We start from the raw sequence: 23,950 nt of genomic DNA on the forward strand, positions 1-23,950 counted from the left end.
CTGAGCTAAAGCGCCTGTCAGTGGTGTAGCATCGTGGCAGAAGTGCAAATCTCATCGGACTATACGTTAACAGCAATGTCATATATAAAACATGGGAAGTAATTATTGGTACTTGGCACTGATGAGGTCTGATCCAGAGAATTTCATTCAGGACTATCCTATTTTGACAAAAAAAATAGTGTAGGTAAATTGGCAGGAGTTGAGAGGCATCAAGAACAACGGGAGTTTTAACAAATGTTTCTGAGTAAAGACAGAATAAATTGGAGCTTTTTAATTTTTAAAAAAGAGAGAGAGAAAGAGAGAAACACAGAGACAAAGAAACACAGACAGAGAGAAGCGAGAAGGAGACAGAGCCAGGCACACAGATGAGAGCTGGTCTTGGGGTCAGGCATAAGCTCTGCCTGCCAGTACATGGAAGTTGTTAAAATCAGTCACTGTCTTCTGTGTTCCACCACCTGCGCTGGAGGAAAGAAAAGGCAATATCACTGTGGTTTTTGAAAAGTTTACAGTCGGAAATTAGCAAACATTTTCATGTTTATTGAATGAATGAACAGACAAAATAGGAAGTGTGAATGATGGGTCAGAGGGCTCCTCTGTCCAGGAAAGGCATCTGGCACTGATGGGGTGGCTCCCTGGTGTCCATAGCAGATCAGAAGAAGGGAAGAGCCAAGGAAAATCTGATGCAATAAGTTATTTTTAATCTTGATTTTTTCATACATTAAGTTGGTGAGAAGTATTGGCTTTGTGTGGCAAGGTTTTGGTAGTGGTGGGGGGGGGAACTTACAGGGGCTGGCTTCTGTAAGAAGCTGCTGGAAGCTTCCCCCATGTCTGATGGAGCCAGTGCCAGCCGGCTCTAAGATGGACCTGCTGCCGGCCAAGGCCGAGCCCAGCAACGATAGTGGTAACGCCTCTGGGAGAACAGATTTAAGAAGGAAAAAAAAGTTGCTGGGACAGACAGAAGTGGCAGCCGGAGAGAGGAGTGAGAACATGTGAGAGAACGAACCCTGCAGACCCCCAGGTGAGTGCAGAAGGAGGGGAGGAGATGCTCCAGGTGCCGGAGCAGAGATTCCCCTGCAGCCCGTGGTCATGAAGACCACGGTGAGGCAGGCTGTCCCCCTGTAGCCCAGGGAGGTCCACGGTGGAGCAGATCTCCACCTGCAGCCCGGGGAGGACCCCACGCCGGAGCAGGGGGATGCCCGGTGGAGGCTGGGGCCCCGTGGGAAGCCCACGCTGTAGCAGGCTCCTGGCAGGACCTGCAGATCTGTGGAGAGAGGACCCCATACTGGAGCAGGTTTTCTGGCAGGACTTGTGACCCTGCGGGGGACCCACGCGGGAGCAGTCTGTGCCTGAAGGACTGCAGCCTGTGGGAAGGACCCACATTGGAGGACTGTCTCCCATGGGAGGGAACCCACACTGGAGCAGGGGAAGAGTGTGAAGAGTCCTGCCCCTGAGGAGGATGAAGTGGCAGAAATAACGTGTGATGAACTGACCGTAAACCCCATTCCCCGTCCCCCTGCACCGCTGCGGGGGTAGGTAGAGAATCCGGGAGTGAAGTTGTGCCCGGGAAGAAGGGAGGGGTGGAGGGAAGGTGTTTCGAGATTTGGTTTTATTTCTCATTACCCTACTCTGGTTGATTGGTAATAAATTGAGTTAATTTTCCCCAAGCTGAGTCTGTTTTGCCCGTGACGTTAATTGGTGAGTGATCTTTCCTGTCCTTATCTCAACCCACAAGCCCTCTGTTATATTTTCTCTCCCCTGTCCAGCTGAGGCAGGGGGGGAGTGACAGAACAGCTTTGGTGGGCACCTGGCGTGCAGCCAGGGTCAACCCACCACATGAGATCATACAGATTCATCCTGGAAGAAACTATAATTTCTGCATACACACAGAGAAGAACAAGTGGAGCCAAGGGAAGAGGCTTTGGCCCTTCCAGCTCCTGGTCACCTTCATATTGGTACCTCCAGCACCTCCCAGGTGAGACTGCACTGGGAGGACAGAAGATGTCCATGCTGTCACAGCAGCAGATGACAGTACTCAATGGAGGTACAGATGCCTCGAGATCCCATCTCGTCACTGCTTACCAAGAAAATACATGCTGGGTGCAATTTCTTTAATTTGAGGTAAACACAAGGTTAAACGAACATCAGTTGAGGTTAATCAAAGTATTCTGAATTCTTTCTCAATACAAGGTGATTGGACTAACTGTTCTTGAGGTCTTTCCAATTATTCTGTAATCACAAAGATTAAAGCATACCTTGCAACCTATAATCTAAGGTGAAAGCAGTGAATGTAATCATCCTGAGGTAAAGCCAACAGACATTTCTAAGGGACAATGACACTTGCGACATTGAGAGTATATAACCATGTATGTTTTTAATCCATATTCCTTTAAGTATCTAATTATGCAACTGAGGACAGACCTACCCCAAAAGAATGAAGACTGCAATGTGTTTATTTTGCTTAAAACATTCTTAAAATAAGTTTTAAAGGCAAAGAGCAATAAATGCAAGATAAAAACTGTAACCCAGTCTTTGCTCAAGACATAGTTCTGTACCATTTTTTACTTCTGAGAAACGCCATGGCACTTGTACAACAAGGAAGCTAAACAGTAGAACTGACATTAATCATACATTATTCTCCACTTCAAATGTCCAAAAAATTATCTATATTATTCACCAGGTTTGACACTTGCCATAATAGTCAAACAAAGCCTATTCTTCTTTCTTTTTCAGCCTACAAAACCTCTCTCATTACTGCTAAGGACAAGACACAAGAATTATGATTGCATCCACCCTCCTACAATGATAAGCCCCACACAATTCTCTCCAGCCATTCTTTCCCACACTTCTGACACACAATATAGGCTGAGAGATTTAGATGCTGAATCCCATGTAATGCTGTTAACCGGAATAACAAAGTAACTCTGCTGACATATTTTAAGGCATTTGCAGTCACAGTTAATAAAGCCAAGCAGTCAGTACTAGATTTAAAAAAATGCTTGAGCTAACATTACAGGTTGGTTTTTTTTTTTCATTTTTTCAAAAATGTCTGATTTGTATGTTTAATAGTGGCATTGACTAAAGACCGGAAAGACTGTACCCTCAGTGGTGGAAGTGGTACCCATCTTTAGATCTAAGCAAATTAAAGAACGTAACTCTTATGGGCTCTCATAATTGGATACTTAAGGTGGATTTTGAAGCAAAATATTAAGCACAGATCTCTTTTAGTAGTTGTCATAACCAGTGATTGTTAATGCAGAAGGCATTCAAAGGTTACAGATAACATTCAGGTATTTTGGTCTTAATGAAAAACTATGGGGTTGACAACCTGACTGCCGTTCATTTGGAAATAACCCTAGCCTTTGCTAGAATTTTTGAAAAACCTCTCCTGGGTGTCTCAGTGGTCCATACAGTGGCTGTTTGGGCTGAGCAACTTCATGGTCTTTATAAATTAATCTTTTCAGACACATCAGCTAAATGTGAAATGAGTATTCTTTGCCGTTGTTGTTTTGCCCAGCTCCAACTTCAAGCGAGTGGCATGCTGTTGGTTATAAAACAAAAAGTAAGACTGGGAAGCACTTGTCCAGAAAAAGAAAAATTCTGAAGAGAAAAGAGAATGCCAGGGAGTGACTCTGGCATTTTTGCCTAGGGAAATAAAATAATAGGAAGTTCTGGGGAAAGGTTAAGGAATGTATGACTACACGGCAAAAGAGAATAAAAGCATAGGATACATTCACAGCTGCCATCTGAAACACACTTGCTTGCTTTTTCTGCCCAGGAAAAGGCTATAGTTTAACCAGTTATTAAACTGCTATCATTTATATGCTTCTTGCGTCGAGAGAGGTGCAAGCAGTATTTATGCTGTACATGCTGATATTTTATGCTATGTGTGCTATATCCAGTTCATTACCAGGGCGCTGCCAGATGCACTAAAATACAAGGTATTCAGTATATTACTTGGGAGCCTTCTGTGGGTCCTTCCTCAAATTAAGGACTTTGTGTGTTATTTAAGTGTCTGATCCCAGTCTCTGGTGCAGCCCGGAGAGTGCGCCGATGCCAGCTGCATACAGGCTAGTAATGACAGATCCCGAAAGGAGTTTCTGCCCAGTTTGGATGTGGATGAAAATTTTCTACAGATTGTGTGCTGGAAATCACTTAAAGGCCTAGAAATCCCTTAAAGAAATAAAAATGCCTCTCCTGAGTGTTTCTTGCCTACATTTATCCTCTTTCCTCCTCTTATTTCTATTCCTTTTGCTTTTCTGTTGTCTCTCCACAGTCACAGAGCTGGGTGATCTCCCATGGCAGGCACAGGCTTTGAGCAAAGGATGCTGCATATTGCACTGTCTCTATTTATATGGCTCCCCAGTAACCAAAAAATACATCTAAAGAATGTCATTGAAGCATCTGTCTTTTCTGTCTGGATCACTGTAACGTAGACCTGACCGTAATACAGGGGTTTCTTCGCAGCAATATTTGTGGTCAAAATACATTTTAGAAAGCAAAGCAGATATTTTTTAACAAAAACACAATAACATTTTTTGCAAAAAGAAAATCCCTTCTCTCCAAAAACAGTTCTGGGAGCAAACTACTTCTTGGAAGCCTCCCTGCGTTGGTCAAGTCTCTCCTGGCAGGAGGTCTTGAACAAGATATAACAATATTGTCTCATCTCAAAGCTTTTCCTATTAAAAATATGTCACTTGGTCTTGTTAATGAGTCTAAGTCAGTCAGAAGCTGCAGAAAGAAAGGGAGGCCAAGAAGAATTGTAAACAGCTCTTTTCACACCACCGCCTGAAAAAAGATCCGCTGTGGAACTAGCGGAAGCAACAGCACAACTGGGGTGTCAGAGATGCTTACAGTTAGAAAACCCCCATAGCCATAAACTTCACAGTGCATATACAGCAACAGCCTCTGCACAAGAGACAAGGCAAAGAAAATGAGGCTATTTTCTGAATACAAATCACCCTCAGCACTGGCAATGAGACTGCCCATACCTTACCTGAAGCAAACAAACAGAATTGTTTTTGCTTTAATGCATGTTCACTCACTACGAATTGTTTTCAAAGTCACCTTCTCGAACCTGGTAAGTTCTGCTTGCCATTTCCACCTCTGTCCTGCGAAAGGGTGGGGGAAGGACGTAATGGCCAAATTCTAATTCTGTTCTCAGCTCTGTCCAACAGCACGTGTAGACTTAACCTATGATATAGTGGTATTTGGCCCAGTGTTTGTATGATGTTTACTTTCTTCTTTTTGGTCAACTGGAGCTTCAGTGCCTTATGTCCAGGATTCTCCTTTTATGTTCGCCTGCTTCTACCTTAACCATTTGGGACATCAGCATTTCAGAGAAAGTGCAGTCCTTTTTTAGGTACATGCTTTTCTGTAAGACCATTCAAATGATGTGAAGTGAGATATTGGCTGATAAATTAAGATAAATTCAGCTGACTGCTTGTTTTTCCTTTATTTTGTATTATCTTCTCCATTTTTGTGGTTTAAAAAATATGTTAACACCACCTAGAGCTTGAATGCCACCCCACTGAGGAGGGAATATTAGTGAATAATGTGAGCTTAGGTATTTAAGCAGAACATCTAAAATAACACTGTATCCTTCTGTATCTGATCCACTGATCCACTGTATCCTGAAGGGATATCCTTCAATTCTCAGAACTACCACAGATAATTAAAGTGTTATTCTAAACAGACTGAAATACTAATTATTGCTTTAACTGAGATTCCATTTGTAGCAAACTACATTTAACATTTCATCAAGGAAACAAGTGCAAGAAGGATCATTCATACCTACCTTGTTTGTGGGGCAGCAATAAGTTCCCTTTTTCAGTCAGGTATTCAAATTAATACAAAATGAACCAGCACATTTACCAGGAGAAAATTTCTTGTCTTTTTTGATGCTCAAAGAAACCAGAAAGCAAAGGGTGTGTGTGTGGAGAAAAAAGTTTATTACAGCTCAAATCTGAGGCAGTAAATTATAGGATTTTTTTCTCTACCCAAGGTGGAAACTCAACACGAATAAATAAATAAATATCAACAAGAAAAATCTGACACAGGCTGCCACTTCTTTCCACATTCACTCAACTAAATCATCCCTCGTGCTTTGATGAACTTAAGTAGCAAACTAGTTTCCTTTCTAACCTAAAGATCTAAAGAAGACCACCTGTAGAGTGGGGAATGCAGGAGACATTTTGGCAATTCCTTCCATGAGTTGGTACCCAAATATTTTTGCCTTGAACAACAAAGGACTAGAAAGAGAAAGAGTTCACGGAAATAATTACAGAATGTTGCAACTACCCGCTCTTTCAATGTTAGTTTAACCTGCACCCTGCAGGACTCCTGTTTACCTAAGACCTCTGAGGAGCTAGATTACTCTTGTCAGCAGGAGTTAAAGATGCTTAAAAACAGGAGGAACAGAAAAATCACAACCTTTACGAGCCACCCTCACCTGTCTGTCAACCAAGACTTGCCCAGATCTTATGGCCTAAAGACTTGGTGCAGGACCTCCTAGCATGGAAACTAATGCCAAGGAAATAGAAATCCTTCCTAACAGTATCATAGGGCCATGCTCCCTAACAATCTTTGCCCTTATTGAACCATATTTTATTAGGGGAGGTTTTGCTCCCCAACTCACCTACTCCATCTCAGATGGGAACTCAGGAGATTTGGGAAGCGCAGCAGGCTGTCCTTTTGAAGGTTGTACCCCTCAAACTCTTGGTTTTTCTCTGTACCATGACTGCAGAGTGCATGCCGCTGTTCAAGACACTTTCTGCGCACCTGCTTATGCTAAATTCCTCCCAAAATTTCTGTTGTTTTCTTCCTCTTGCTCCTATTCATTCATCATTTCTTGCTGTCTGACTTGCTTCTGGCTTTGTGGGAGACAGGCACCTTTCTCATCTTGGTGGCTTCCTGGGGATAAATCTTACCGGCTTTTAATTTTGTCTTTTGAAGTACATGCCATACTTTTAATAAAAACTCAGACCAGGCAGTGTTTTGGGAGCTATCTCAACTCAGGTAACCAAGAAGCAGCAGAGCTCACTGGATAGGACAGTGGCACAGGTCTCTGAAGACCTGGGTTCTGCTTCTGTCTCCAGCCCAGGCACATTCAGCAGCTGTGGATAAGTCCTTTCATCGCTCTGTTTATGGACTCTTTGCATATTTGGCATTTATTTGCAAAGCTTTTTTAGATTAAGAGCATTCATTCCCATGTGCTTGTAGAGCCCAATATAATGCGGCCCTGATTTCACCTCTGTTTACTGAAGTATGAAGAAATAACTAGAGGGGTCCTGCATTTCAGAGAGGCAGATAAAGGCTAAAATCAGTAGTACAACTGCCAATTCTTATTACTGCTAATACACTTTCTTCTTAGCTAGCTCTTTCTTTAAGACATGGTCAGAATTATCTCCTATTGTAGTGTAATAGAAGAAACCTAGCAAAAACCCCCAGCCTTTTAAAACCAGAGAAAGTGTGTGGTATAAAAGAAAGAATTGATGTGTGTTGAGACAAGGAACCAAATTTGTTTGCTTATTCTTGCAAGAGTGCAATGACATGCTTCCAGGTTTAGAGATTATTTACTTTCTGAAATATTTTTTAGAGAGTGTATTATGGTCATATTCACAATTGGCCTTAGAGAAGGACATGCACTTGGAGCTTGTTCAGAGTAATTTAATCACTTATACAAAAAAGCAACAGCCAACCATTATCGCCCAAGTCAATACTAAAATGATTTCCCAAAACTCATTTCAAAGTCACTTCCAGGAAACAACTGGTAGTTTCAAAACTCGAAGGCTCAACTATAAATTTAATTTTCTTTAAAGTCTGTAATTGAGCTTTTTAAAATAAAAAGTATGGTGTACTGCCATTTCCTTTAAATAAGATATTGTGCATTGGGTGGCATGTCGCTGTGCTCCTGCTAACTCCTCATTTTTTAGCTTGAAACAATACATTTTTTTAAGGTTGTTATCACCTCATAGTGACTAGAAATATAAATGCAACTCATTTTGTTACAAGAAAAATAAACACATGGCATAAATTCAATCTGCCTGCCTACCTACCAGATGGAGAAAAGAACAGGGCCAAGTCACTGATGGACTAACTGTTTAATATCACATCAGCTTGTTGTTGACTTACTTATAAATACAAATGAATCCACTTGCACCTTTGGGAACTCACCATGTTTTCTCCCAGCTTCTGAAACTGCATGGCAGTTAATATTGTATTCACAGATTAGACAGAGACATGATATGATCATGAGAGAATGAAGAGATAACATCTCTATTACTGTTGGCTTATCTGGATACCTGTATCATAACTATACTTGAGAGTTAAACTGTTCAATTTCATGCACTGCGTCTGCCTCCGATCAATTTGAAAAGTCTCAGGTTTTGATGAACTTTCATTGTAAGTACTATAAATATGTCATAAGTAATTCATAGCAATTTCACAGGCAGCATCACTTACTTCAGCAAGCTGTTTATTCAGGCACAATCAATGGATGTTTAGACACTGCCTTCACAGGATAAGGATTTGGTCAATGCCAAAAGGTGTATCAGATTTTGGCTCAATTTTGGATGCTTTAGTTCCTGCTTAAATCAATGAAATTATTCTGTGGGATAAAAGGATACTCAGAGGAGCAAAGAATGGTAAATGTTTGTCTCAGAATACCCAATGTTGGTTACGGAGTAGGGAGGGGATACAGCTCCTGTAGCACTGCTGACTTCTTGTTAAAATATTGCCTGTAAAAAAGGCAAGTTCTACCCTTCCAAAAAAGCGTGATGCCTTGTCTAGTTGTTTGTGTCACTGCATTGTCATTGATATGATCTACCTAAGCAATCCTCACATGTTCTACAAATCAGACAAATTGGACTCAGGGGGAATATTAGGGAACAAGAAGAGGAAAGAGATGTGTTGGAGAGAACAGGTGGGACCATAAACCAAAAAAAACTCCACACATTTTGTCTAGGACTGCAGGAATGTCAGTATCTGCCTACCATTAGATGTGTCCAGGAACTTTCTGCATATTTTAAAATTCCACGGTTTAATTGTGAATTTTGTCTTCCACCTCTCCCCCTTGTTTATTTTCTCTCCTTTTTTTTTTTTTTTTTTTTTTTTTGGTGGAGGATGCAAGGAGAGAAAAGTGAGAGGGTGGATAGAAAGAAGGAAAAAAGGAGATAAAACTTCAGTGAGCCATTAAAGATATTACTGATAGAGTAGGAAGATTACCATAAACTCTACATATACCTTTAACTCCAGGGGAAAAAAAAAAGGAATCTTTTGTCTGAGAGTTTTCTTAATGTTTCTGGGGTACATTTAGAAAAAAAAAAAAAAATCCTATGAAAATATCATACCCCAAATCAGCTGCAAATTTCGAAGAAAAGATTACTTTTAGAACTACTTACCCAAGTACCTGGTAGATCTGGTATATTTTCTATCACACAGTCTTTCAATAAGCATTGGAGGGCTTTTTGAAAAAAACACTGTAATTCAAGCAGAAATTAGAGGGCTGATGCAGCAACCATTGGGTGAGGTTCTGTGGTCTTTGCTGTGCAGACAGTAGGACTACATTATTGTAATGGTTACTTCTGGCCTAAAATCTATGAGCCTATGAATCATGGTAATGATACTGCTGCCAAGTCAATTAGCGGCATACATTCCAGGAGAAAGAATTAATTATCATACATTCACCTTCTGCCTTGACACCTGTGGAACTTTCTGTTGGGTCATTTATCTGTGCCGGATTCTTCGAGTATTTCACCCAAATCACTTCAGCTCTGGCCTCTGGATTCAGAGACCTATAGAAACAAAGCTTTTGGCTCTCTTAAATTTCTTAGCTTGTTAGTTTTGCTGACAACAGACACAGTGTATCTAAGGATTTGACAGACATTTCCCTCCCATAGCTATGGATATGTGGCACAGGAGGTTACCGGGATCTGTACAGATCATAACAATTTTTCATGAGATCACAGAGAAGATTGAAAACATAATATGATAAAATGCATATGTGCATGGTTTTGTGTGTATATATCCATGTCTGTAATATATTTGAATTTGAGAGGACAAGAGCTTCTACACAAAGACAAAAGTGTTTGTGTGTGTGCCTACAAATAGGATTGGGGGAGGCTATTATTCTAACATTTAGGAATCTAACACAATTTAGACACTTGCCTACTTCTTTCAGTAGTTTCTGATATGCATTCAAATAACTATGGAGTAGAAAGTAACCACAGTTTCACTGTCCCATTTCATAAACTCAATCTACCTCTGATTGATTTGAAAAGTCGCAGGTACCAGTTTTGATGACCTTTACAAGGTGTGTCAGACAATATTGGATCATCAAGTGCAGCGGGTCTATGAGGGAGTACTACCAATTCTGTGTCTCAAGTGAGCAGCTCCACAGAGTCTTGCCTGGACCCTCAAGAGACATCTCAGTTTCCTACTCCAAAAAGATTCTCGAGTGCTCCAAAGCCTGTGCTCTTGATGAAGAAAAGACAAATTATTATGATTTTACCATTTATGGGGCAACCACTTTTTTCTTTTAAAGAAAGAACTGTACTTTCAAAGAAGCATTTTTTTGGTCCTTTATGGATTTTGCACGAAGCTCCTTATGGTGAACTCAAGCAAAGTTAGGAGCAAGGAGGACATGCAAGGGTTCTAGCCCCTCTCAGATTCAACAAATGGATCTATAGCAGATGGCTAATTACACAGATAACTATTAACCAATCTTAGTAACACTTAGCTTTTCCAAAAATGTCATGAAGAGGTATTCTGGCACACTGTGTTCCAGCACTGCAACTGAAGTGAGCCAAACATACTCTGCCCTAGGCTAGTGCAGAGATTGAAAAACCAAAATATCTGTTGTCCTGATGGCCTATTTTAATTCTCTCTAACTGTGACCCTTTGTCAACCATAGAGCTTTATTCAAGACCAGCAAGGGCTGAATAATTGGATTTTCTTGGCAGGTAACCTTTCTTACTCTGCCAATTAATCCAGCAGAAAAAAAAAGCTACTGATCTCCTGTGAGAAGAAACACCTAAGAGATCAAAGACTAGATTCACTCTCCCAGCACTCCTGCCTTTGACTACATGTGATGTATACTTGGGCATCCTGCTCATGCACCGTGCAGTTGGAGTGGGCACATCATCAGGATTTCGATTAATCTGGAAGCTCAGTGTGAACTACTGAGGAGCTGGACATTCATAAATATGGAACAGATGCCCAACTTCATCAAATTTAGCCTGATAATATTTCTGGCTGAAGAAAGGGACCTTGTCTGGTAAAGGCGTATGATAATCTTAAAAGTGCGTGCTCTGATGGGCAGGCCAGTGCAATGCTTTTTCCTGTGCTCTCTGGCCAATTAGTCTTAAACGCTTTTCTGCAGTGCCCTGTTTTCCACAAGACTGTCTTCCCTCTCTTCCCCCTTCTCCTGCTCTCACAAAGTCTAAGATTTAGATACTATTTACAGAGAGTGAAATACGGATTCATACCCTCTTAGGCCTGTAAGAATATTGACTGTGGACTGCAAACTTGCTGGAGGAGCAGATCAGCTTTTAGATGACTGCAGAAAAGGTGCAATGCCCCACACCGCGGTGTTGGGAGCGGAGGGCTGGCTGGGGCTCTGTGGCTGTATTACATTGCTGGGATCATTCACGTCTCCCCGGACGCTTCTCTTCTGGGTGGCTCGTAGCTCTTTTAGCCTCCCAAGTAAATCTAGACTTCAGTTGATGACCCCTGCATCATGAAGACTTGTCTTTTTTTTGAGGGAGCCAAGGCTCTCCGAAAGTAAAGGCACAGATGCTGATTCTCCACGTTCCTGAGCTCTCGAACCGGGGTCAGACATAGGTGTCACCTTTCTGCCCCACGTAGCACACCTGATAAATAGGATTCCTGCTCTCTAGCACCAAGAGGCTGTTCATTTAGCATGCTGGCTGCCCCAGGTAGCAAATCTGAGCCATCCAATTTGTCCGCCTCACTGCACAGGGAGGCCTGTGCCCTAATATAGTTTTGTATTCGTTCTTGGCAGCTGGGCTCAGGAAGGTGGGAGCTGCAGTGAAGAAGCCAGTCATCGGCTCTGACTGAGCCCGACAGCAAAGAAGAGGAGCTGTGCTTTGGATTCTCTGTTGTTGATCTTCAGCTAATGTAAATCAACTTGATTCTGCTGGCATCAGTGGAAGTGAGCTGATTCATGCCATTTATAGTTTCTTCTTGTTTACTTACTGCATCTTAATGACTGCCAGGCACAAAAACACCTGACTGAGGACATTAGATACAAAGGCTTTATACCCTTAATGTTTTGTTCGGTTAAAGACTAACAAAGAAGATGACTTTAACTTCTGATGAGAAAGCTAGGCCCCTGAACACTTAGCACTAATAAGGTGCTTTTCAGTTTCTAAGTGCTTTACAAACATTAATTAATTATTCCTTTCAACAACACTTGGTTATTTTCTGTTACTAGAGTGCATGTTTACCAAGTTAGCTCTATTTGTGCACAGCACGTTGTTGGCAGCAGGCAGGAGCATAAATTGATCTACAACCACACGCTGTAATTTGCAGCAGATTTGCTTCACCAAACACCATCAGTACAGATACAGAGGCAGGCTGGAGGAGTGACCACTCCTCCCCGCGTCCTATGGTGGCGACAACCTTTACCTTCCCTTCTACACTGAGAGGAAATGCAAAACCTGTTTGCTGCACAATTCAGCCAGTTCCACAGAAACATGTCGAACAGGAGCTTCCAGCCTGACACAGCTGCAAAAAGCAGTAACAAATTTTGTTACTTGTCACGCCATAACACCCATTACAGTACAGACTGACACAGAGAATAGGCAGAATTCTAATAAAAGACGAGTGAGACAGCAGAATTTCCTGCATGCAACAGATACTAAATATATAAAATACTCCTGGACTGTATCAGGTAGTTGCCAATAACTTCCCCCCCCGCCCCACAAATGATAACCAACCAAGCAACCAAAAAAACCGAGGATGAGGTATTACCTATCCTAAAATAGCCAAGAGCCCAGTGGGGAGGAAGATGACCAGAAGGCAGGAGCCGGAGTCTCACATCCCTGCTCTGTTCAAGTCACCACACCAAAGACCTGGACCAGTGTTTGGCTTTCTAGAAGAGTAGCCCTAGCCACTGAGTTCGTGTTTATTTTCACATCCCTGTCTCTCCCATTACATTGCATGCTAAAGGAGAGGAATGCTTTCTGGCAAAACTTTTGTCTGAACCAACGAGTTTCTGCTGGAAATAAGCGTTTCAGTGAACTGTGGCAGAAAATAGCACCAATTGCCATAGGCAAGATAATACCTCTGCAATTGAAAACAGGGTCTTGGGAAGTGTTAAGCTATCACGTTTTAATTAGAGCTGCCCAAAATTTTTCCGGGGAACAGATTTCTGGCATAAACCGCTGGAAAACATCAAGCTGACCATACCTGTCAGCAGAAACCAGGAACGGCTGTCTGCTGCGTCTCCTGCCCACCTCCTGCGCAGGCAGCGCCGACTGGGGGGGGCCAGGTCCTGGTTAACAAGGGGCTGGCGCACAGCAGGCGCCCAGCCAAAAATTGCATGTACCTAAATCTAGTTTCATTGAGAGTTCAGAGCTGCTGCGAGCACCAAGGTGGGTCCATCTGTTTCCTTTCATTTTCTTGAAGCTCTCTTTGCTCTGGTCAGCTTTAGATGGTGTAATCTGACTGACATCAGTGATGTGGCTTAGCGTCACGTACACAACACGAATTAAGATTGCAGAATCAGGAACTACATCTTTCAGTATCAGTAACCTCCATCCCAGGAGTGATATGGAACACCAAACTTTAATGCTCCAAGACATGCAGTCTAATTAGCCATCGTTCTCCTTGTTTGTATTTAAAATGTTTTGTCTGCAGGTAGAGCTGCACTGGCACACACTGGAAATGTGGCATGGAAAGCAGCTTATACTGGCAAATACATCTTACTGTAGATCTTTAAACAGAAAGAAAATGTATTGGCAAATAGATTCTTTTGCCTGTATAACTGTATCTATACCTGAGCTTTTGTCAACACAGCTATTTTCTCACAGTCCTACCCAGTAAAGCTTTCTACTGTATGAAAGGCCTGAGATTGGTTACTGAGCATTATCTTCTACATGGGTGTTTACAGTTTCCAGCATCTCTCCTGAAAGAATCTCACTAAAGTAATACACAAGTATTTACTGGAACCAGGCAGACAAAATTCAGTCTATTTTCAGTCTGAATAGTTTAAACCACGCTCTGGGATTCTTTGATGGTTTGTTTGGGAAGAAAACAAACACCCCTCCTGCTGATGAGTTCTAATTTGCCTCCATCTATGCTCGGTACAAAGAAACGGTGAGGTAATCATACATACTTCTGCCGTCTGCTCTGCAAATACACGGAGCTTTCATTTGAGAAAATGGCACATTGCACAATTATGCAAACAAAAGATTTGAGATTATATTCATTCATTGCAAGCCAAACACAATAGTCATTTCTTTTCTGAAGTGTTGAGAAACAAGAAAGCCTTTTTATTTAATGAAATACGAACATCTCTAGCTATTAGAAATAAAGTGTAATTTTAATCTTAGAGCAGAATTTTCAGCTTCTGATATATAGTTATATTCCTACTTCAGACTTCAGGAGGTTGCATGCAACTACCATTTTTCTGCATGGAAACATTTAGTGCATAAAACAATTAATTAAACCATGCGTTGCATTCTAAATGATACCTTTTCATTGCTTAAATACACATACATATCAATATATTATTACACTGATATACACTAAAATAATTACATGCTAAAAGCACAGTAATTACTGTAATACCACATGTGACTTCAGGATAAAGGTAATAGTATCCCAGACATATGCTAAGTAGCTGTTAGCAGCAAATACGTTGAGTTACACAAAGGATACCAACCAGTAACGTGCAGAAGCTACTATAATATCCTTCCTACGAAGGAAAATATTTGACTCATGCTGTGAAACATGAGGGAGTTTCATCCCTTTCTGAAACTGGGATTAACAGCTGGCCCCCAAACTTGTTCCAAATAATTCATCTGTGGATGTTCTCTTTATTCAAAATATCCCCAAGTTTTAGACTTTTGCTCTGTTTTTGGTCCCTGTTACATTCCTGGCAATTAAAAAAACAAACTAATTTAACATATACAAAAATTACTTTTTTCCACCTTTTGAATTCACTGAATATTACCCACCACCACTTGAGAATGCCAGCCAATTAATACAGTCTTCGTAGTAATAACCTGTACAAAGGCATCAAAACCTAATAGTAATTTTCAACAATGTAAACCTGTGATTTACTCATGCCATGGAAAAGTATTTTGGCTGGGTTTTTTTTATTACCGTAGGACCTGAGAGAGAGCTAGCACTTGCCTCTTATGAATTTGTAGGAGAACAGAGCAGGAAAGAGGAAAATATGAAACATGTTCCCTCTTGCATTTCTCCAAATGAGGGTGTTGGATGTGTCTGCAACGTAACTAGTTGCAGCCGATTGGCACCAAGCCCTGACAAGCTCCCTCTCTAATAAAGTGTGTTTCTCTCAATACCAAAATCTAATCGTCGGAACTCGCCTGATACATTCAAAATGTAAAACATGTTAAACATCCTAGATACTGAATATGTGAAAAGGATCATTATTCACAGACTTCTAATCAAAGCTTCATTTCATGTCATTATTTGTTTGGCTTTCCATGTTTCCTCTTTGCTTGAATGAAAATGTCTGGTGTTGGAAAATGTCACATCTAGCTCAGAGAAGCTAGGCAAGGAGTTGTGCTGCATTCAGAAACGCCCAGGCATAATGGGTTGTTTGTTTTTTTTCTTTTGGAGAAGTCTGCACTGTTTGCTAGGTTGTAAATTATTGATTTATTTGGCGATTTACTTTGCAGCAAATTGAAGCTATATGCAAGCTAAATACAGCTTCACTTACTTAAGCTAATTATGATGATGGGGGCTATAAAGATTCAGAAATAGATAATTGTATTTGTTTGACATGTACACTACAAGGCAAAAAATATACCCCTCTTCCACAACATACTTGCTATATAGAGGGAAGGTAACTTAAACCACATTTATTTCATTAACAGTTGCAACTTCTCTGCCTGTGAAAGCTTTAAGGTGCTATGAAGCAATGACATGGAAATATTTTAGGCTCTCCTGGCTTGCCTGTAAGGACACATCACCCCCATGTTGATGCCAGGGCCACAGAGGGTCTAAACCAGTAAGTGGGGCTAGGGACACCATGACCTCCCCATGGTTTTTTCACTGAAAGTCAAAATACATTCAATCAGTAGTGTTTGCTGTGTGAAACACGGAACGGATTACCTTCCTCTTTCTGTACTTGCTGGGGCCACAGATGTTCCTCGCAAAAATAGATTTTGAAGGTACAAGCATCTGGGTGGAATAACTGGAAGCCTGGCACCGAGCTGGTAACGGCACCGAGGGTGGGCTGCAGCGCAGAGATCTCACCTGTGCCTCGCTGGAGGCAGAGTTCAATCCCTGGAGTTTCGGGGCTGCGCTCATGGCTTTCCCAGAGAGAAAGGAGGTTGACTTTTGGTAAGGATTTTCTAGAAATGAAAATATGCCACTGCAGATTTCTCTCTCAGGATCAAACATGGAGTGATTGCATCTGGAGCAGGATGCAGATGATGTGAACAGAAGTCCACGTTCTGTCACAGATGCACAACAGATTTTGGCATGTTGGCTACTGATGTAGACATATTCTGGCTAACGTTTAAGCTAACTAGGCGTGATACCTATAGCAGCATAAATCTGCAAGTGCCTGGGTGGGATTCCCAATCCACAGCTTTCTGTACTTTGTCTGTACTTTTAAATCTGCGCTGCTGTAGGTATCCAGCCTAGTTAGCTCAAAAGTTAGCATCAGTAGCCAACATGCCAACGCCTGCGCTGCAGAATAGAAGATATTCTGAAGTGTACTTCTACATCAGAGCATGAGGAGGGACTGGGGTCCCTGTTAGCGAGAGCCAGCACCACAGGATACACAGCGTCATGTTCCCACGCTCTGGACCAGCCTGACGGGTTTGCTCTGGGAGCCAGAGACCTGCAAACATAAGCTCCCATCGCTCTCAAGGCTTTCGGACTGTCTCCTCTGAAACCTAGCACCTGAAAGCCCTGACTCTAATCTGAAAAGAGATCCTTTCCATCCCAGGCTCTTGCCTAATGAAATCAGTATTCTGGTCAGCTCCACCACTAGAAAAAGCAGCTGCAGTATGCAGGGGAACATATTTCGTTTTCCCGGTTCCATGTGCTAGTGTTTCGCAAATGAAATTTTCTCTGACTTTCAGGCTGTATGAAATCTTGAAATTAAGATGAAATGTAATTGTCAATGAATGGCAAGCACTACTTTTTGGCCAGCTCTATTTGCACATATAAAATATCCTAGACTTCTCAAAGTGTCTTTCATGCCATCTCAAATTATTTTCCTTTATTTTTTTTTATTGAGATCTCCAAAGCCAGCTGCTTAAGGGTTTTCAGTGCCCAAATTCCCACTCATTATTTCATTTGACACTCAGATCCCTTGAGCAGCACTGAAAAATTACTAAGCCTTAATATCTGTGCAAGACTTCCAAACAATAGCTACAACGAAGAAACTGGTCCTGGCACTAAAAACCAATGAATATGTAAGACAAATTGTATCTGGAGAGAGTAAACACATTAAAACAGGCTACCAGTAGCGTCTTTCAAAAGATATACAATGTAAGCCGCATACTCTTCAATAGCTCAAGGGGCTTATAGTCAATAAATTTAACAGGCTGCAACCAAAAAAGTCAAAGCTAAAGTACAGTATGTAAATGGAAGCTAGAGTGCACTCTTCTTTTCAACCTTAGGACAGAGTTAATAGAGGGGAGATGACAAAATACATAAAAAGGAATACACAGGATTTGACAGAGTATGTTTTTTCATTTAACTTCAAGGCAAACTACCAGACTATTTTGGTTTACAGATAAATCAAACAAAGAACTTTTATCAGTTTGCATAAAAGTCTCATTTTCAGCATTGAAAAGATTAAGCTTCAGAGCCTTATTCTGTATGTGCATGTGGGGATTACAAGGGAAGTAGTGTAAATAATGACCTTGCCAAAAAGAGATTAGCTTCAATGATTATATGGTAAAATAGTTGTGTTTTCTGTACTTATGGATTAAAATATCCATTGACAGGTTCTGTAAACTAGTAAAACTCATGGATATTTGCGGTAATAGGGTAATGACAGTAGCATTATCTGACAGCCCCATTGCTGCCTCTTGACATTATTCATGGTATTCTGATGTTCAGTCTGGGGAGCCGGATCCTCTGCCTTGCCAGATTTGTTTGCAGTGGCTCAGTGTTTATATGACAAAAAATGTTTCCTTTAGGAATTCCCTTTACTTTATACTTACGTGGTCATGCTAAATGCAAATGTCTTGGACCCATCTTGTCCTTTTGATTTTTCAAGACCTACCCCTGACTTCTCCCAGCTGACTAAGAGCACATACGGGTTGATTCTTCACTGACTTTTACCCCTCATGTTGACATCTACACCTGCTTAAGCTGTCAGTAAAATTGAAGAAGTAGCTGGACTGTTCCCACTGAGATTCTCTTTCCTCAAAATTTTCTCTTATTTTGCTGTTTCTAAAAAACTCTTGTGAGGAAGATGGGAACCATACACGTGGAGCAGCCAAGACCCTGGTGTTGGATATGACAGGCCTAGTCTCTGCTCTGAATAAATGGTGACTCCTTGGATTTAAAAATCCTGCTCTGAGAAAGGCAGAGCAGAAAATGGTGTGGAGGTTCTTGCAGCCCAAGTCAGTATCTTAATACAGAATATAACAGGCAGAAACCCCCTCTCTGAGTGAGCGGCTCAGTGTTTCTGAAGACATTCTAGCTAGCTTACTGTTCCCAAGGAAGATGAAAATAAATTCACCAGAAATTGTCAGCTACTTGTCTCTGTGCCTATAAAACGGTACAAAGGCAAAATTTCTGTTTACCCTTGTGATATCATTTTAAAGTTTGCAGATATATTGGCAGCTGTATATCGTGCAGGACAGTGAAGGAAGAGGCTCACTTTGTTTACTTGCTACTTACACACAGTAATCTCTGTTGTAAAGTAACTGGATAAAAGAGTAAAGACAATCTGGTTCACGAGAGAAACATACCTGTATGAGGGACAGCACAGCCCAAACTCATGTGGTTTGTCTAGGGCAGTCCCAGCGTACACTGGGCAGGTTCTCCATGCAAAGCAAAAAAGTGCAGTCTTTTGTCTAGCATACATCCTGGCAAAGAAATCAGGGCTTTATAGCAGCCTGTAAAAATTCTGTGGCACTAGCAAAATTGGTTAATGTTTAATTATGTTCAATGAAGAAAGATTTAAAAGTCCTAGGTTATGCCTTCCTAAATCGTTTCTACTACAGATGCAATATGTTAAGATTTTTCTTGAACAATATTATCTGTATCAAGTCTATTAAGCTGTGTGATATAGGGCCTGGATTTCTGCTCTCATTTCATGACAATGGAAAGTGAGATAAGTAGATAGGAAAGAGAACTGCATTGTGGATCTGGGTGGGGTTTTTTTGAAAGTATAGCACAGAACTAGTTTTAGGCAGGTCCATGAAAGGTAACTACCAAAATTGATCATTAAGTCTTCAGAAAAGCTGGTAGTCATGATTATGGGTATTTGTACTCACAGTATGCCATTTCTCAGACTGTGTCTGTACAGCAGCGTGTGGCTGCGGTGCGATGGGGATGTAGCCAAACAATATGTAAAGCAGTCACATTGGGCAATGGCAGCAGTCTGTCTTCAGAAGCACAGAGCACACAGTTCAAGCTGCGATATTCATTCAGAAAGCTGAAAAAACAAGGAGGTTAACCTATGCTGAACTCGGTGTTGCTCTAGCTGGTTTAAAACCTAGGCTGTGTTTACACTGAAGTTTTGTAATGGTGGAGACACAAAAAAACTGAGCCTCAGCTTTGTACATGCCAGTAAATGGCAAAAAAAATGGCTGTCTACCCTTGATCAAGGGAAAGGTGCACGGACACGCACAGGGTGACAGAAGAGCTCTCGATACAGAAAAGTATTAGTAACTAGCCACGCAGGGAAGGTAACAGGCTAATCAGAAAGTCCAATGAAAATAGAAATCTTTCAACAGACATAAAACCAAACCCTTTCATGCAGTTAAGCTGAGAAAACTTTATATCATGTAGCTAATCGAAAACACACATCCACTATGATAAATGTACATCTTCTTCATACAGCTAGCAATTCACTTTTTCTTGTAATTACCTTTTCTCCCTGTTGGTTCTCCTTGTTTCTTTAGTGTGGTCATCTCATGGACAGTTTCATGAAGACCATCTTGAGAACAGAGAACTTGCTGTCTTCTGAAGAAAAGAGAAAACAAAAGGTTTCTTGGGGCTATATTCGCCATACCATATACCCAGGTGACTTCACCCACCACCTGACTGCACTGGCTGATTTCAGCAGGAAAAAGGCAAAAGGCAAATATAGTCTCTATGTCCATAAACTGGGAGATAGATAGGAGGATGTTGTGCTTTCAGACTGCCTAAAAAAAAGTGAAAAATTAAATGCTTTTGCTTTTCTTTACTGTTGCTTAAAAGTCTTTGAGGAAACACTTGTTTTCCTTTTAGTGCACTTTTCCCAAAGTTTTCTTTTCCAATGGTTTTGGTCCTGCGAGAGCTGCTTTTAAAATTCTGGTGACAATTTTATATTCTAGAAGGAATTTGAACGTGTTATCGCATGTTCCAAAATACATCGACTTGCATATTACTTAACATTAAAAAAACCTGGCTCATTACATTCATAAAACTAGAAACTTTAAAAACTCTACATTCTTTTATATAAACTCATTTGCTTGTCAATTCTGCCTATTTCGGTAAAGAAACATCATTTAAAATACAGTCATAATAGTTTCTTTATGCAATACTAATCATAATTTCTAACTGTAGTTAGCCAAAGAGTATTTGAAATAGATGTGATCTGTCTTTGCTTTGTCTGATCTTTGCCTTTCACTGACCTGAAAAAAAGAAAAGAAGTCAATTATTGAACCAAATGATTAAAAAGTTAGTATTCAATTAGACAGAAAACAACCTCTCAGGCATTGGTATCATATGGAGTAAGCAAGGTCAAATGGATATGAAATGGGATATTAAAACACAGGTAAAAAAACATTAGCTCTATCTACAAATAACCAGTGAACGATTTGATTTTCAAAAGCCCTAACGAAATTGGTTGGAATCTCCTGCTGACCATTGGCAGGCAACTCTGAGCAGTATGGAAAAGTTTAACCCATCTATCTAATTTTTAAATTTATGTGTTCATTGTTCAAGATTATGCATCTATAAATAATTTATTGTACAGCAAAGGTTTATCCAATTTAATATTGGATAGTAAAGGGATGCAAACACTTGCTGTAAGATGTTCTATACAATTAATTATTTGTGAACCAATTTTATCACTACATTAGTGGCCACTTGCTATTCTTGATTCTACACTTGTGTCACTGGCTATCTAATATTAAAGAGTACGGTTTCTGTTTTCTACCTTTTCTTTATTTTTCTGAACAAGTATATATAAATAAATGTTAAGTTGATGCTACAAGAACAAATAAGCTTGTCTTGCCTTTTCTTACAAACTGACATAGGGCTTTTATTTCAGTATCGGTAAACGTAAATTTGGAGCATACGCTTAGTACTGGTGGCCTGAACGACAGTGACCATCAGCTCTCCAGCTGCAGGACAAAAAACCTGCCAAAGTAGAGACATTCCCAGCTTGGTGGAGACTAGTGAGCTGTCTCTTGAGCTATGCATGCATCTGATGAAGTGCGAGAAAAGTACTGGAATAAAACTCCTGCCTCCCAGGCCCACCACAGAGATGACACTCGGGCCAGAGCTTTTGCCCTGAGCAAGTGGCAATTGCTTGAGGCAAAACACCACGCGGCCGTTCTCTCACTGAGGGCCCAAGACAAGCGTTTTGATTTCCTTGAGCCCAAAGGTCTTCAGCACAATGACATGGTAATAGCTTTACAAGTGAACAGTATCTCACAAGTGACTAGATATAGACCTGTTTTCGGCGAACTGCTCACACTGCCGTAAGTCTGTGTCATCATCTCTTCCATCAACCCACATACACTGAAAGGGCCATAAAATCCGTCCAAATCTAGGAGGCTTCTCTTATCAACTTACAAGAAATGAAGCACTGCAGGTCAAATCTTGATTCTAAATTGCATCCAAGTGCCTTTTAAATTACAAAATTATGAGAGAGCTGAGCATCGTCATTATCATTAGATGCCACCCCTGAAAAATGCTCAAGAAACATTGCCAATTGTTCCTAGGAAGGAAGTTACTGTTACAGAGATATTACAATTACTGAGTACGTTATATCATTTAAGTATATATTTAGCTTAATTGTGGTAAAACTCGATAGTATTCTGTTGATTTCATAATTACTAGAAAAACTGCAAAATAAAATACATGTTTTGGGGGACTGGGAATTTGATGTGGTTTATAATCAACAACATTGTTCACAATGATGGATCTGAGTATACAGAAATTATTTCACGTCGCAGCACTGGTGCTAACACTTGCTTTTCCACTCGCTTTTCATTACCATTGCAAAGTAGTTTTCATAGACAGTGCTTATTTTAGTCATGGCAGAAACTAATGAATTTTTCAGACTTGTGTCTGGGTTTTATTATACTCCTATACAATCTTTTATTATACTCCTACAAAATCTGTTTTTTATGTATTGTACTATCAAAGAGTGGGCTGAGGATGCCCTTACTTCCCTTTGAATCTTTTTTACAACTTTATAATTCAGAAATTTAAACTTCTCTTTACCCATTATGAACTGCTAACCTCTGAGTCTGGCCTTGCTTCTCCCTCTGGGTCACTGTGAAAATTATCTGCATGACGGTGGCATCCAGAGCCTCCCTGCTTTGGCCCTGTTGTACTAAACAATGTTAAAACAAGGTTGTAAATAGTCCCACTCTCAAGAGCCTGCAGTCTAGAATGTTTACAGGACAGATTTTGGCGAAGTAAAGAGGCGGTTGAGCCAATTCATTTCAAGCTAACATTCATATCTCTACTACGTACTGGAGCATACGCATGATCTAAGTTGGTAAGACAAGGGAGACGGGACTGGGTGCTAAATAAGTGATAGGAAAAGGGAAACTCATAATTCCTTCCTCCACACGGCTGACATGAATGTGGTATTCACAGCAAGAGATCCAGCAGAGAAGACAAGACATTTTGTGTGAGCGACTGTCAGTCTGAACGTCATTTTGCCCTTTCTGAAAAATCGTCCTTTGAAGAGACACGAACACCACCGGAGTGATTCACAGCCCTGTTAGATGTCGAAGCTGCTGGAGAACCTCACCATAAGGCAAAACATGTGGCTGCCCTGGTGCCCAGGGAAGACGGAAGCACTGAATGTATTGATTAACTTTGTGCTGTTTTCTAGAGAAATGTAAAGAGGTAAAAAAATGTGAAAGGGAAAAAGAAAGACAGTTTGTTTGGCCGATACTGCAAGGCACAAACAGTCAACAGGCTCTAAACCCGAGTCCCTATTTCTTCTGCTGCTTTCACTCGATCAGCTCATTTTCCTCCATCGATCGATTTCCTTATTAGAAAAAAAGACTGACAAAGGTCTTTCTTACCTCTGTCTTTCCACTGTACCCTGCGGGACCTGTGAGTGGAAAGATATTGCAGATGTGTAATGTGTGATTGCTGTTGTCTACATAGGTATGTCCTGCTACTGATTAGGTGGAACCAGCTGTTCCTCTAGAAAGTATATCATGAGTGCTGAGCAAGCAGATCCCAACACAGAATTTGCCTGATATAAAGGTGTGGAGAGAGCAGTGTTAAGGGAAATACTGAATGTATGCTCTAAATTTGCTTTTTCTTCCTTGTACAGATGGGGTTTGATTGAGTACCACTTAAT

Source organism: Haliaeetus leucocephalus, unplaced genomic scaffold (assembly GCF_000737465.1).
Source record: "Haliaeetus leucocephalus isolate CR32 unplaced genomic scaffold, Haliaeetus_leucocephalus-4.0 Scaffold362, whole genome shotgun sequence".
In the NCBI taxonomy this organism is placed as follows: domain Eukaryota; kingdom Metazoa; phylum Chordata; class Aves; order Accipitriformes; family Accipitridae; genus Haliaeetus; species Haliaeetus leucocephalus.